Source organism: Dasypus novemcinctus, chromosome 7 (assembly GCF_030445035.2).
Source record: "Dasypus novemcinctus isolate mDasNov1 chromosome 7, mDasNov1.1.hap2, whole genome shotgun sequence".
NCBI lineage: Eukaryota > Metazoa > Chordata > Mammalia > Cingulata > Dasypodidae > Dasypus > Dasypus novemcinctus.
In genome coordinates, this window is record NC_080679.1 from 100253502 (window position 1) to 100269748 (window position 16247).

The 16247-nt window shown below is 42.9% G+C and overlaps 1 protein-coding gene across 3 annotated transcripts in view; it reads right to left on the reverse strand.

Moving 5' to 3' along the window:
• LYPD6 (LY6/PLAUR domain containing 6) overlaps positions 1 to 15304 on the reverse strand; it is a 126007-nt gene extending 110703 nt beyond the window's left edge. The window contains exon 1 of one of the 3 annotated variants that reach the window (XM_004462229.5): positions 15074 to 15304. The gene's annotated coding sequence lies outside the window, so the exon portion shown is untranslated. The remainder of the gene's footprint in view (positions 1 to 15073) is intronic. The other 2 variants (XM_058300937.2, XM_023589888.3) reach the window with 2 other exon arrangements.
• Positions 15305 to 16247: the final 943 nt, after the last annotated feature.

Genomic DNA, 16247 nt, shown 5'->3' on the forward strand with positions numbered 1-16247 from the left:
TAGAAAATATATGATTAAATATAGACAGCTAATTCCAACTTTTTCCACAGGCAAGAAAACTAAATAGGAAGGTTAATGTTTCCTCAGAGGTAAGATTCAATTAAAATAACAGAAAATTAGACACAGATTCCTAAAGATTTAAGATAAGGGTGGAGGACTGATAAACTGAATCTTAGAAATAAGCACAACACATAAACTTAGTGGTAAAAGGGAAATGATTAGCTTTTGGCTTTTATATTTCCAACATACCTAAAAAGTATTTCTTTAAAAACATATAAAGAAAACCACTCAGGGGAAGCATATGTGGCTCAAGTGATAGGGCTTCCACCTACCATGTGGGCAGACCTAGGTTCAATCCCTGGGGCCTCCTGGTAAAAAAGATAAAGCAGAGAAAGCATGCCCGCGTGGCGAGCCAGGTGCCCGTGTAGTGAGCCATTGCCTGTGTAAGTGAGTCACGAGACACAACAAAAGAGAGACAAAGGGGAGAGTCAAGGTGAAGTGCAGCAGAGACCAGGAACCGAGGTGGCGCAAGTAACAGGGAACCTCTCTCAACATCAGAGGTCCCCAGGATTGAATCCCAGTGAATCCTAGAGGAGAAAAACAAGAAGAAAAGACAAAAAGAAATACAGAAGATCACACAGTGAATGGACATAGACAGCAAATACAGCAGGGGTGTGGGAAGAAAACCACTCACCCTTTACTGTAAGGTGTCTGCTGTAGAGTACCTGGAGAGTCTTAGACTATTGTAATTTCAGAGAATTCACGAAGTGCGTTGATAATTATGAAAAACAGTCACTGTGAATTCTTACTCTTTCTGACCCAAGATTACAGATGACCACCTTGTATCTCCCATCTCTCCAATTCCAGCAACCTCTGAAGAAGGAGCTATTTTATTCAGTAGAAGAAGGCAGAATAGAGACCTAACCATTGCAGGCCCTGGACATCGACAGCTGCCCACACTTCTTTCCCCATAAAACACTTAAGCTATCAAAGACTCTGTATCATGTAAACGGTGAATCTGGCAGGAACCAAATAGAAAATCCAAGATTTATGTTGGGGGATTGAGGCAGGGGGTTATTTTTTATTTTATAGAAAATAAACATCTTCTATAATCCTGAAAATGAAGGGAAGAATAGAGCACATTTCATACATAATCAATATTCTTTTCAAGTGTTGTTATAGTTCTGTGATTAATTGTATTACTTTGCTCAGAAATGCCTCTGTCAGAATAAAATCTGGGTCTCTTATAAATTGGGTTTTTTTTTTCCTGAACTATTATCTCTTCTATTTAGTGTTTCAATATTTTTGTTAGGATATGTGTGTACATGCATGCACATATGAGTACACTTGAAGAATTCATTATTTGTATTCTGACTGCCTGTGACTTACATAGTCTAAAATATAAAAGTAAGGGACAAATGCACAGCTTGCAAGTTTGCAGTACCTTGACATGCCCCTTCTCTTAAAATACATGCAAGGATTTTCTAACTGGAGAGTACATTTTTTATCAAAGGATTACAAACGAAACAAAAAACTTTTCTGGTAAGAGGCAAGAGGGCTAGCTAGACATGAAACAAAAAGAGAAAGAAATTATCCAAATGTAGATTCACTGTATTTAGAACCTGAAAGGACCTCAGATACCAGCTTGTCCAATGCTTGGTGTCCTGCAAAACACTAATGCTCAAGAGCCTCAAAAATGGGTTCCACTATTAAATAGGGTTGGGGGCCTCTGAAATTATACCTACTTTCAGACGCTTGCAGTGAACAATCTGTTACTAAAAGTTCGGAGAAGTCCTGCAATTAAAAAACAAAACAAAACATTATTTAGCTTATTATTTCCCAAACATATTTGACTATACTGTACACTATGTACAGAATGTACCTGTTCTGTACAGAACGAGTATCTGTTCTCGCAGAACCTGTTCTAGATGCGCGTATCTTGTACATTTAGGACATGAGGAGACTGAAGTTCAAAGAAGTTAACTGGCTTGGTCAAAATCCTATAGCTAACTGGTGGTTGATAATTCAGCAAATAGCAGGATGAGAGTTTATATAAAAGGGGGAAATAACCAAAGATCTCTACATCTTCCTTTCTACCCACAAAAATACTGCCCCTTCTGTGTCCCCCACCTCACTCCCCTATACCTTTTGTTCCCTCGATTTTTTTACCTGCCTACTTGATGAATATGCATCTCTTAACTAGCTGGTATTCATTCACTAGCAAGCATGTCCTTCCCTCAGGGAAGCCTTTTAAGGCCATCTTCTAGGCTCCAGATTTGAGCCAATGATTTAGCAAGGAGGGAGCTTCAGTGGTGAGACTGGCAGGCACAGGGAGGTAATTTAAGGCAGTTGGAGCTTTCTGGTTCTCCGCAAATTTGCTTCTGTTTAATTTAGGGATTCCCCAGGGATTTAATCAGATCCAATCTGAAAGTTTTCTTAAATCGAGTATCAAGTTGATGACACTTTCCTTACTGTAAGCGCTCAGCTCCTTTTCAATCCTCCTTTCTATTGTCCATGTGCAACCTCCATCGGTACACTGTTTCGCCTGAAGAGATCTGAAACTCTCATGCACTGTCAGAACTGCCCAGGAGCTAGGAATAAAGTCTTCCAGGTGCTAATGAACTCTACTTTCTTAAATCTGCAGGGTCTTGCTCAAAACTACCCCTTCCAGCAAAAGTTCTTCCTAGATCCGACAGTGAAGAAAGTACAGAACATATCTTGAAACAAACAGAACATATCTTGAAAATGCTATTCGATTACATAAAAACATATTGCCCTTTATTTAAAAAGTTGAGCCTTCCGAGTAGCTTCCATGGGAAAAGCCTCTCTCTGCCCTTGTTGCTGTTTACTTGCCCAGTTTACCTATAAGAACATAACACTGGCAACAGAAGGTGAACCCAGAATTGTTTCTCAGAATTGGGGCAGTGTTGATGCTTTGCAGCCACATCTCCTCACCTTGTGTTCCTTAAAACCTTTTAAGTCAGCTGGCTGTGATTCCAATCTATGGCCATGGGACAGGAAGAGTAAGATAAGCTATCAGAAATTAAACAGTTCTAGCCTTGGCTAGTTCTCTGATTAAAATGTGGCAACCCTAACTACATGTGTCATTCTCTTCCAAGAAAAGGTATCTAGGTGGGAAACAATTCATGGATTTTCTCAACAGCATAGGAGGGTTGCCTGTATCTATGTCTATATATAGCAAATTCGATATATTTCCTCTCTTTTATTCTATTAGGATAAGAATCAAACACACTGAACATATGCTATATACAGTGGCTATGTAGCCACCATGTGACCGAGAGGAAAAGAAAACACTAAGGTAGTAAATAAATACATATGAACAGTTAAGACTGGGTGATGACAAGGGGAGTGATTTTCTTCCTTGAACTTTGCTATAGTTGTTTTTTTAATAAAAATTACCTACGTACTTTTTTTTATTATACTTTTTGATTTTTTTAAAAGATACTTAGATTACATAAGTGTTACATAAAAAATATAGTGCTCAGCTCCTTCCCTACCCCTCGCACACTTTCCCACATCAACAACATCCTTCATTAGCGTGGTACATTTGTTGCAATTGATGAGCACTACCTAAGCACGGTAATCCTGAGTATGACAACATGACACAGCCAGCCTTTTCTTCTCACCAATGAAGATGTTATAAACTTTCCAAAGCCCTAAGTCATGGGGATAAAGGGTTTAGAGTCTGCTCGGCGAATATCCTCCATACCTAGGACAGACTCCCAGGAAAAGAAGGAAGGGAAGTGTCTAAGAAGAGAACCATCACTGCATCTAGCATTTGTTTGTTCTTCCTGGACAGCCGGAATTCAAAATTAGGTGGGAGCTGTTAGATACTACATAAACCTATCCTTTCTATCTCAGCCAGTCCTTTTTCATTTCTCCCCCTGGAATTTTACAGCATTTCTCTATGAAAGTAGAAATTCTATTCAACCCATTTACTGAAGGCTTAATCTGTGTAAGACAATATGCTAATGACAACATCCAAGAGAAATAAGGCCATGTAAATAAGAAACTACAATGTAAAAAGATACTATGTCCCTACCAAATATATGTATAAATAAAAAGAGTAAACCGTACACTGAGGTAGGAATCAGGACACAAGGCTTCTTTAGAGAGGTTGCATTTGAACTTGGCCTTAAAAGATTAAAAGCACTGTCAATAGGGGAATACTGGATGGAAGGACAATCCTGACCTGAGAACAAGTCAGAATTGCTGCAAAGGTTTCTGTGAATTCACAGCTGCAAAGGTTGGATGACTCAGAATCTAAATTAAAAGAATTCCACAGAAGAAAATTCTTCTATGAAGTTATACATGAAAGAAAAGGCATGTACTTCTAATATCATTCCTTTGGTCTTCTAGTGAAAGACATTAAATAAACGCAGAGTATTTCTTCTAGTAAAGTCAGTGTTTTTAAGTGGTAATATTTTTAGAACACTTGAAAGTGGATTATTTTTCCCTCTCCAAAACAGAAAAATTCTAAGAAATTAAATATATTCCTCATGGATAATTAAGTCAAAGACCAGTGAGGGGGAAGCGGACTTGACCCAATGGATAGGGCGTCCGCCTACCACATGGGAGGTCCATGGTTCAAACCCCGGGCCTCCTTGACCCATGTAGAGCTGGCCCACGTGCAGTGCTGATGTGCGCAAGGAGTGCCCTGCCACGCAGGGGTGTCCCCGTGTAGGGGAGCCCCACGCGCAAGGAATGTGCCCCATAAGGAGAGCTGCCCAGCAAGAAAGAAAGTGCAGCCTGCCCAGGAATGGCTCCGCACGCACGGAGAGCTGATGCAACAAAAAGAAACGCAGATTCCTGGTGCCGCTGATAAGGATAGAAGCGGTCACAGAAGAACACATAGCAAAGGGACACAGAGAGCAGACAACTGGGGAGCGGGGGGAAGAGGAGAAAAAATAAATTTAAAAAATAAAAAATAAATCTTAAAAAAAAAAAAAAAAAAGACCAGTGAGGATCTAGAAAGCAAGAAAAGAAAAATTCCAGGGAGACACGCTGGATCTTTCAAATTATTTATTATACATCTCATGTTCTTAGAAGCCAAGAACTCTGCCTATTTAACTTAGTTTGGTCTTCATATGACCATTATGCCACAGTTTCAGTTGCTTAAAATTATTTTATTAGATTCATATTAGTGAATAGTTTTAAATATAAATATATATATATATATATATATATATATATATATATATATATATATATGTATGTATGTCAATTCCTACTCAAAACTTAAAACTTGAACTGGTACAGCCCCTTGATTTTAAAGTGGAAGCAAACGAGGCCCAGAGAGTGGGTGACTAATTTGCTAAACATCAGCCAGCTCGTTAATGGTAGCCAGTTAAACTGGAGAAACTAAATAATTTGCCCAAAGTCACACAGGCAGCAACTGGTAGAGCCTGATCTACAACACAGGAGATCCCAGCTCTCGCCTTTGCACTGCCTCCCTGCCAGTGGGAAATTAACACAATCTCTCATAAGCAGGTAGAGTCTTGTAGATGAAAAGCCACACAAATAAAAAGTAGAGGGTAATAAATGCTATTATTTTAAGTGCAAGTAAGCATGCATATTATCTAAATTGCTTTAATGGCATAAAGGAACTAGTATTTCTCAGTGTCTTAATGGAAACTTAAATAATGTGCATGTTTGTTAATTTATTATGCTATTTGGTACTGAAAAAGGAGAGAAATTGAGAGGCGAATAATGCAACCTTTATTTCTCTTGTTTTTAGAGCATAAAAATATTAAGAAATATATATTTTAAATGTTCAACCCAAATCCTCCCACTCAAGCACATTAAATGTATTATTATTTAGTCATTTGAAATGCTTAAAGATACATGCTTTGTTAATTCAAGTAGCAATCATGACTTCAAATAAAATGGAAGAGATAGGACAATCCCAGGTCTAAGAACTCTTACATTTATGGCTTCTAAAATGTCAATCAGGGAAACGGACTTGGCCCAGTGGTTAGGGCGTCCATCTACAACATGAGAGGTCCGCGGTTCAAACCCCGGGCCTCCTTGACCCATGTGCAGCTGGCCCATGCGCAGTGCTAATGCGCGCAAGGAGTGCTGCACCATGCAGGGGTATCCCCCGCGTAAGGGAGCCCCACACGCAAGGAGTGCACCCATAAGGAGAGCCGCCCAGCACAAAAGAAAGTGCAGCCTGCCCAGGAATGGTGCCGCCCACACTTCCTGCCACTGACGACAACAGAAGTGGACAAAGAAACAAAACGCAGCAAATAGACACAGAGAACAGACAACCGGGGGAGGGGGGGATTAAATAAATTAATTAATTTAAAAAAATAAAATAAAATAAAAGGTCAATCAAAAGATGAAGACTTCAGGGAAACGGACTTTGGCCCAGTGGTTAGGGCGTCCGTCTACCATATGGGAGGTCCGCGGTTCAAACCCCGGGCCTCCTTGACCCGTGTGGAGCTGGCCATGCGCAGTGCTGATGCGCGCAAGGAGTGCCCTGCTACACAGGGGTGTCCCCCGCGTGGGGAAGCCCCACGCGCAAGGAGTGCGCCCGTGAGGAAAGCCGCCCAGCGTGAAAAGAAAGAGCAGCCTGCCCAGGAATGGCGCCGCCCACACTTCCCGTGCCGCTGACGACAACAGAAGCGGACAAAGAAACAAGACGCAGCAAATAGACACCAAGAACAGACAACCAGGGGAGGGGGGGAAATTAAATAAATAAATAAATCTTTTAAAAAAAAAAAAAAAGATGAAAACTTCATACCCAACATTTTCATTTTACCTAACAGCCCATTATGGGGTAATTATTCATGCATACACTTTAACTTTTTTTGAACCTATTTTCAGTTTCACCCTGAGTTTCCTCTTGGCAATAGAGGAAGGATGAGCAGGTAGGAAAGTGGGGCGGGAGAAGTATTATGTAGTCTTTGAGCTTCTTTATTTTTACCTCTCTAAAAATCCCTTGATTTCAAATATCAACGGATATGTTCTAGTTCTGTTTTTTAATATTATTATTTTTGTGAAAAATAATCCAAGTTCACAAGATTTGTAACTGTGTGCATGAGAATTTTACTATCAGTTATCCATCTAGCTTTGCTATCTTAACAACCTAATAAAGTTAAAAGTGTCAACTAATTAGTTATAGTAACCGATTCTAACCATGAGCCCTGACTAGTAGAACGAGAGAACAGTAAATACCTGATGGGTACCTCATGTTTGGGCTTCTCTGAGGAGAGCGACTCTTGTAACTGGGTAGGTCCCATGTGGGACCCTGGAAGCTTTGTCTATGGATTCATTACAAGAGCTACGGCTCTGGGTGGCATGAGCCTTCAAAGCCATGAGGGCTCACTCCCACACCTGCCCACGAGGACCGTGACTTCTTGTACCTGGGCTGTGCTACATGGCCCCCTCCGAGGACTCCCACAAAGAGGAACACCTGGAGGCAGGTGGGGGTTCCTGCCCTATAGCCTTCTGATTAAATTGGTGCCAAGGATAGCCTATGCTAGTCTTGGGGTCAAATGATTAGTTGAATCTAAGATCCATGGTAAGCAGCATAGTAATCTTCATAATGTATAGATGGGGGTGCTATCCCTTGAGCCTTTATCTTTGCAAGCCAAAGTTCTTATCTTTATATGGTTATCAGATAATAGCCACTCCTCCAACCCATCAATCTCAATGACTTGAAACATTTGAGTGCTCTTGTTTGGTTCCTTTACATATTGCTTTCTTAAGGAATTACAATAAGAATTGCTTGCTGTAACATGTATACCAGGTTTTATGTAAGAACAAGATTAAATCATCTGTTCTTCCCCTATGATTTGTTCTGACAGTACCAGGTATGTTACTTAATATCTGACCATCCTATTAAGCCAAAATCATTGGAGAACAATATATAACAACTCCTAGATGCCTTCTGGGAATTTGATTTTCATTTAATTTCATAACAATTTAAAACTTTTGTGCATCAAAGGAAATTATCAAGAAACTGAACAACAACCTACAGAACGGGAAAAAATAATTGCAAACCATATATCAGATAAGGATTTACTAGCCAGAATAAATACAGAACTTTTACAATGCGACAACAAAAAGACAAGCCAATTTTTAAAATGGGCAAAGGACTTGAACAGGTGTTTCTCCAAAGATGATATACAAATGGTCAATAAACACATGAAAAGATGCTTAACATCATAAGCCATCAGAGAAATGCAAATTAGGACCACAATGAGATACCACTTCATACCAGCAATGATGGCTATTTTTTTTAAAGTGGAAAATAGCAAGTAATAGAGAGAATGTGGAGAAATCAGAACTCTAGTACATTATAAATGGGAATGTAAAATGGTACAGTTACTATGGAAATCAATACAGTGGTTCCTTGAAAGGTTTAGTGCAGACTTACCATTTGACCTGGCAATCCCACTTCTAGGTATATACCCAAAGACAGTGAAAACGGTTGCAAATAGATACTTATACACCAATGTTTATAACAACATTAGTCACAAAAGCCAAAACCTGGAAACAACCCATATGCCCATCAACAAATGAACGGATAAACAAAATATGGTACACATTCACAATGAAATATTATTTAGCCATAAGAAAAAAATGAAGTTATAAGACATGCTGGAACAACATGGAAGAAACGAAATAAGCAAGACATAGAAGAACAAAATTTGTATGATATCATTTAGAAGAGATGACTAGAAATAGCAAATTCGCAGAGATAGGAGATTAGAGGTTACAGAGGAGGTGGGGGGGGCAAGTGTTTTTTGTTTTTTTGTTTTAAAGCAAAGGCGTGAAAAAAAAGGTGTGAAAAGTTTAGCAGAGGAAAAGTATAAAGTGTCATATATACAAAGTACAAACAAACACATACAAATACTCCCAAACACACACACAAAGTCTTTAACAGGGGCACCTCGGACTGATATTTAAGGGGAGGCTAGAAGATGAGTGAGATTCAGCAGAGGAGATAAAAAAAAATAAAGTCCTCACTGGGAAGTCTGAGCACAGACCTGAAGGAGGTGAGAGAGTGAGGGTGTGCACATCAGGCAGAAAGAAGAGCTGGGACAAAGGTCCTGAGGAGGGGGCATGCCTGCAGTGTTTGAGCGATCAGACAAGGGTCATTAGACAAGAGTGGAGGGAGCAAGGGGAGCAGAGAAAGAATGGGTGCAGAGAGGGCCTGGCGCCCTGTTTATAGGGAAGATTTCAATTTCAGTCTTTCTCTGATTGGAAGTAGGAGGCTCTGGGCGGAGGAGTGACACTATCTCACTTCCATTTTAACAGGGCCCTCTGGTTGCTGTGTGGATAATGAACTAAAATAGGACAAGGGCAGAAGCAGTAGGAGCCTGTTGCAGTAATCCAGACAAGAGAGGATGGTGGCTTGGACCACAGTGGCTGCAGCAAAGCAGATGGGAAGGAGTCAGATCCTGAATATATTTCAAAGGGACTACTACAGGATTTTCTGAAAGACACATGTCAAGAAAAATAGTCTGGGGTACCAACTGGTCCCTTGCAAAGATTCTAGCTTACCAGTATGGCCCAGAGCTAACTGATGTCAATAAGGGTGCACAGTGGGGGAGGAGGGGGAGGAGCCCGAGCCAAGGCCTGGGAGAGATGTAAAATCCAGAGCCACAGAAGCAAAACACCTGCAAAACCAAAGGAACAAGCTATAATAAGAGATGGTTGCAGGTGGCAGACCCTGGACCAAAAGTCAAGAATAAGCCAGCAATTCCTAGACCAACTCAAACCAACGTACGTGGCCCAGGATTATATGGTACAAGGTGTGTGAAGATGACTCACAGATACCAATTAAAGAAAGACTTCATTGAATCATGTGACCTCAAAGATAAAATGGGCCCTAGGATTTCTTTTTTCAACATTCTGTAAATCTATAGGAGTTTTCAGCACTTTGGTTCAATTCAAAACATTCAGTAGTATTTACTGGAAAACTGCTATTTGCCAGCCACCAATGCAAGCACTGTATAGTCAGAAGGGAAAGAAACAGGAATAGTCCCTGCCCTCATGGAGCTTACAATCTAATAAGGAATTGACAACTCTTCTATTAACTTGTTTGATGATATTCTTGGTAGTTATGGCAAAAAAATGGAATCCCTTTAGATTTCCCAGTTCTCACTAATGAAGGAAAGCACAGGTGTTCATCTTCAGCCACACTTTTCTTAATACCACATACAAAATGTACAAAAAATGCATTTAAACATGCCCTTTATTTATAGGGCATTCAGGAAGAACAGGCAGAACTTTCAGCTACAGATATGCAGAAGACAGAAATGATAATCAAATGAGCCTTTCTTTTATTAAGACTTATGAAATCTGAGGTTATGAAACTAAATCTTGGGAAGCGGATTTGCCTCAACGGATAGAGCATCCTCCTACCACATGGGAAGTCCTGGGTTCAAACCCCGGGCCTCCTGACCCATGTGGTGAGCTGGCCCACGCGCAGTGCTGATGAGCGCAAGGAGTGTCGCACCACGCAGGGGTGTTCCCCACGGAAGGGAACCCCACATGCAAGGAGTGAGCACCATAAGGATAGCCGCCCAGCACGAAAAAAATGCAGCCTGCCCAGGGTAGCGCCGCACACTCGGAGAGCTGACGCAGCAAGATGACGCAACAAAAGAGACACAGATTCCCAGTGCTAATGATAAAAATACAAGAAGACACAGAAGGACACACAGCAAATGGACACAGAGAGCAGACAACTGGGGGGGAGCAGAGAAGGGTTGAGAAATAAAAAATAAAATAAATCTAAAAAAAACCCACTAAATCTTATTTTGATAACTTGTTTCTCCTAAGAGTAATACACGTTGATATAGAAAATTTGGAAAATACTGAAATAAAAGAAGACAATAAAAATCATTTGCAATTCATAATACCCAGAAAGTCACTGTTAATATTTTTATGTATTTTTCCATATAGATAGATGGATAGTGAGGGTTTATATAGATGTTCTCACTTTTTTTTTTAAGATGGCATCACACTAATGCAGAATTTTATATCCTGCCCTTTTCTTAGCATTGGCTTTAACTTGGTAGATACTTTTTTTTTTTTCTTGAGAGCTGAGAGAATATTACCCAACTTTGTTGAATGCTGATGGGAATAGAATTTAAAACTATCTCCTAAAAATGTGCTTGGGACTGCTTTTCCCAAATACACTTATCTTTAATCTTCCATTTTGACTTTAATCTTTTTTTTTTTTTTTTTTTGGTTTTGGTCTTCCAGTTAGATTGTCTTTTAAGTTATATCTAAGGCTTAACCTTATCAGCTTGATTTTTACTTACCGGTAAGAACCCATATCATCTGCAATCATTTAAAAAAGTGTTAACTAAGACCATCCCTAAACTACTTCCTCAGGGAAGTATCTGTTTATCTCCACTTTGTGTCTGGCCAGTTCCCTATTCATAACGAAAAAGGTCATGAATAGAGAGCAAACTGGGATTTGACAGCTAGTCAGGTTTTTTAAAGTTTAAAAATATTACACTTTCTGTGTCACTTTAGGCAGAAACATATTTTCTCCTTTTTTCTCTAATAATTAATCTCCCTCTCTCCAAAATAACTTATATTTGCTGTAATCTGTGTTTGAATACTGATCTTCCAGTAGTCCACAGGGAAACAGATCTGGTTTGATAGCCCCAGGGTCTTTCCTGAAACCTGTCCCCTGGCAGGAACTGTGGACCCTCTGACAAATGACGGAGAGCTGTCACTCACACAAGTTTTTTCAACACTCTTGGGGGAAGGCCATCTGGTCTTGGTGATTTATCTTTATCTAGTCTGTCAATTATTCTGGAATATCCTGTGCACTTGCCACTTCTTGATCTATTACCTCCAGTGTATGTTGCTTGAGACAGCCAGCATGTAGGAATGTTACTCAGCAAAAACAGAATTCATCTACCCTCTTTGTTATCTCTTTTTATCTCTGAGTATAATTTGGTAACAATGAAAGCCTGGTACTTTCATGGTTTTCATTTCACAGTATTTAAGAGGCTTTCCTTATTGTTTTAGGAATCCATTGCAAGGATGTTTTACAAATTCATTTTCGGCTACTTCATTTCTAGTGTGCCTGAAATGTCACCCTTCATGAGCACATATTTAATAACATGACTTTTGAAATAAACCTTTTTTTAAACTGTATGTATCTAAGTAGGCATTTTTTTCTTTCCTTTTTTTTTTTTTTTTCCCCTATGATCTTAGTGCTTTAAAGAGCTTGAGTACAAGAACTTTCTTTTTCTAATCACATTTGGGTTCCCATAAGGTAATTTTTCACTCCCCAACTGTCTTGTGTGTAATGTTTTTTTAAAAGTATTTCCATTTTTTCCTCTAAATGCCTGCATTGGATTTCCTTTACAAGAACTGAGTTTGTACTAGATCTCTTTCTTTGGATCTCCCACTCCTACTTGAATAGATCATTGAATTGAACTGAAAGGCATATCATTCATCATTATGTCCTTCAATCTGCATTGTACCTGGAAAGCACTTGTTGAACATTTCCTGAATGAATGTCTGATACGAACAACTAACAATCATGGGGCATTTGCTAGGTGTCATGAACCATGCAAAGCACTTTACCTGCATCATCTCATTTGATCTTGGGCACTAGACTGTCAACTTTCTTGGCAAGGAGTTTGCCCTAGGTGTATCCCCAACCTCGAGTAGCGCTGGCATACAGTAGGTACTAAAAAAATATTTGCTGAATGAAAAAACTGAGAAACTGCATGAGGTAGATGGCATTATTATTCATGCTTTACACACAAGGAAACTGAAGTGCAGAGTAGTTCAACCACTTTCTGAAGTCCACAGGTACTATATGCAAAGCCAGTACTTGAACCTAAAGTGCATATCCTCAACTAGCATTTATTACTAGTAACTTCAACACCTAGCCACATGAATGCAAACAAAATTCTATTCATCTTAATAAATATTATGCAATGTCACAAATAAATATTGTGAGTCATAATTTCCCAAGCAGATTTGTAAATGATGGATATTTAATAAATAAACAAGTATGGGGTAGGCTCCTTATTGTTTGTTTGCAAGTAAAGAAGATTTCTCTTTAATCAATATCTTCCACTGTATTTGTTCACTTTAATGAGAATTTCAGTATTTCTGATAAGCAAGTGTTTTTTTGTTTTGTTTTGTTTCCAGAATGTTTCTGGCTGGAAGGAAGGTAGGAAAGGAGGAAAGAAACAGGAAAAAACTTGACTTTGAACTCTGCTATTCACATTGGAAAAGTCACAATCTTTGAAAGCCTCAGTTGTTCCATCTGTAAAATGGAGATGAGAAGATATCACTTCCTCACAGACATTTTTTAATAGTAGATCTCACACAGAAAGATGCAATATATGGTGTGGTATTTTTTACTTGACATTATTTGCCTAGAATCAGCCCTATCTATGCAGTCTGAGTTATCATGTTCACCTCACAAAGACACAGCAGCTTCAAAATGTAGTTTCAACAACGTGTCTACATTTTTTGATCTGAAACCATTTCTGATATTTTTAACCCAAGAAAGAAAAGTCACGATTTTTAATAGCCTTTGTGTGCCTACAAGCTGAAAAAGCTTACTGTATGCTCTCAGGACTGGAGGTCTGTAAAACCTCTGTTTAAACAAGGAAGCCTCTTTAAGTCCTGTTTCACTCTGGTGCCTTTGGCTGAGGTGGAAACTAAAATTAAAAACAGACAGACGTTTTACATTTAAATGGGTTTAACATAAATGTGCATTAAGCCATTTCATGGACTATTGCACAAATATCTTTTGCAAACTTGGTACATGTAAGCACATATACAGTAACCATTAATGTCTTCTTGAGAAATAAGGTGCAGATCCAAAATTTGAAACAGCTACCTCGAGTTCCTCTCACTCGAAAGAAAATGTAATGGCTTTAAGGGAATTGCTCTAATAATATCATGGCATCTGCAATGGCCGGCCAGAGCACAGCAGAACAGAGTGTATGTCACCGCAAGTCAATTTAACAAGAAATAAGCTTCCCCGGGAGAATCTAAACTCCCTTGCCTCTCACAAAGAAAATTGAATTTTGGAGGTCACACCTTGGGTAGGTTACCAGAGGGAGATGCTTAACATCCTTCATGTCATATGCTCTGGGAGGTCAATGCTATTCTACCAACAAGTCGCTACCAAAGATCTGACTCCCCCCCCCCCCCCCCCATTATAACAAATCTTTGGAGTCCCCCAGGAAATGTTAAGTGATTGTGACACTAAAGATGCCGGGGACCATGCTGTATGCAATCTCATTCAAATACCAAGTTTTTAACCGCGGAGTGAGGAGTTGGATCAAGACGGAGGGCGGGTGGGAAAGGTGACGATGTGCCTGTAGGGAGGTTAGAGAGAGTCAGATGGACGGCCTCGGGCTGAAACTGACCTACAGATGGACGGCTTCAGACTGAAACTGACCCTCCGGCCAAATGTGAATCAACCGAAAGGCTGTTACCAGAGATAAAAACAGGGCGCCAAGTCAAGCCCAGGCGAAGTTCCGACTCCGTGGGGGGACGGCCCCTTCCCGAGCGCTCAGGATGGGTGACCCAAGGGCCCGACACAGTCTCCCGGCGGTGGGAAGGTGCACCTCGGGCAGCGGCCACGATCGTCGCCTCCCACCCAGCCCCGGCAGCAACATGTGGGGCGGCTGCCACTCGCTGGCCCGGAAACTCCCTCCGGCTGGAGCTGCTGGTGGACGCACGCTTGGCCCTTAGAAGGTGCTAAATTACTCCTGGGGAAGATTCCTCCAGCCTTGAACTTGGCAGCTTCTGACATTTCCATCCCACCCCCAGCGAGTAAGCACAACACACAGGCACACACACGCCCCTCTTGGACCTGCCGGGACTGCGCGCTGTGCTAGCAGCCAACGCGGGGCCAAGAAGCCCCAGCCAGGCGCGGAGGCCGGGACCTCGGCGCTGCTGGCCCCGGAGGGCTGTCCTAGCACTGGGGAGTTGCAGGGACTCAGCCCACTGCCCGGCTTGGCCCAGGCCCCGCATCAGCCTGGGCCGCTGGCACCAACCCTGTCCTCTATTGTGCTCTCCCGGGAAGTCCGCCTCTACTCACCCGGGCTGCGCGCGGATTCCGGCCGCCAGCGGCAGCCCGCTGCCCCATCCCACGAACACTGCGGCGCCCCCAGAGTGTGCAATGCGGAGCCCCGCCGGCGCGCGGCCGGAACCCGCGAGCGCAGCGAGGGAGCGAGGGAGCGGACGCGGCGGAGAGGGCGGGGGGCGGCGGGGGGCGCGCGCGCCACTCCCACCCGCGTTCGGCACCCGCCGCCGCCGCCCGCGGCCGGCCAGCCGGGCTTGGCGGCGCGCGAGGCCAATCAGCGCGCGCGAGGGGAACCGAGCCCGCCGCGGCGCTCGCTCATTGGCCCGGCGCGCTCGACCCAACTCCGGAGGAGTCGGCGGGAGCGCCAAGTCTCCAAACTCTGGCCTGCGGGAGCTGCGCTCCGCGCGGAGCGGCGGCCCGGCTGGGCGCTGGGGCCCGCGGAGTGAGTCCGGCGGGCGGAAGGGGCGGCCATCTGGGACCAGCCCTCGAGGCCGTCCCCACGAGCGTAGAGAAGGAGCAGTGTTTGCTCAGGCTGTGTCGATTCCTTCCTGTGCGCGAGCCCCTGCACCGCGTTCACCCCGGCCGGCTGCTGCTCGCGGGGCGAAACAGCCCCGGGCACCTCTCACTTCCAGCCCTCGGTACCCCGCCCCAGCCCGGCGAAACTCTCCGGACCCAAGAGCTGATGGGCTGAAGGCGAACCCCAAACCCAGAGCAAGCGGAGACCACTGGACGTTTCTAGGAGACTACCCAGCCTGCGGGCGGAGGGTGGAGCGGAGAGCCGGGGAGGCAGGTCTTCGTGGGGCAGTGGAAATCATGTTGTGGTTTTTGGTGGAGAAAGCTCAGGGCATAATTCTCCCACCCTCTGCCATACCCTTACGCTAAGTAAAATCCCCACCAGCCTTCCCGCGAGGTATTGATTTTATTCTCTTCCTTGTAAATCATGTTCGACCTCGGGGGGCTCGGCCTGGGGACGCGGACCACAAAAGCAGCCTCCATTCCACCCTTCCTCGGTCCCGCGCCGGCTGCGGGGTAGGGAGGTGGCCCGGGAAGGTTCTCCCGAGGGTCTGGAGGGAGGACTCCGCCAGGCCACCAGAAAGCGGGCTGCTCGGCCCGGCCGCCCCCCTCCGCCTTAGGTCTACTCTGCGGCGGTGCCACCTGCGCGAGGGCGGCCCAGGGGCTAAGCGTGCCA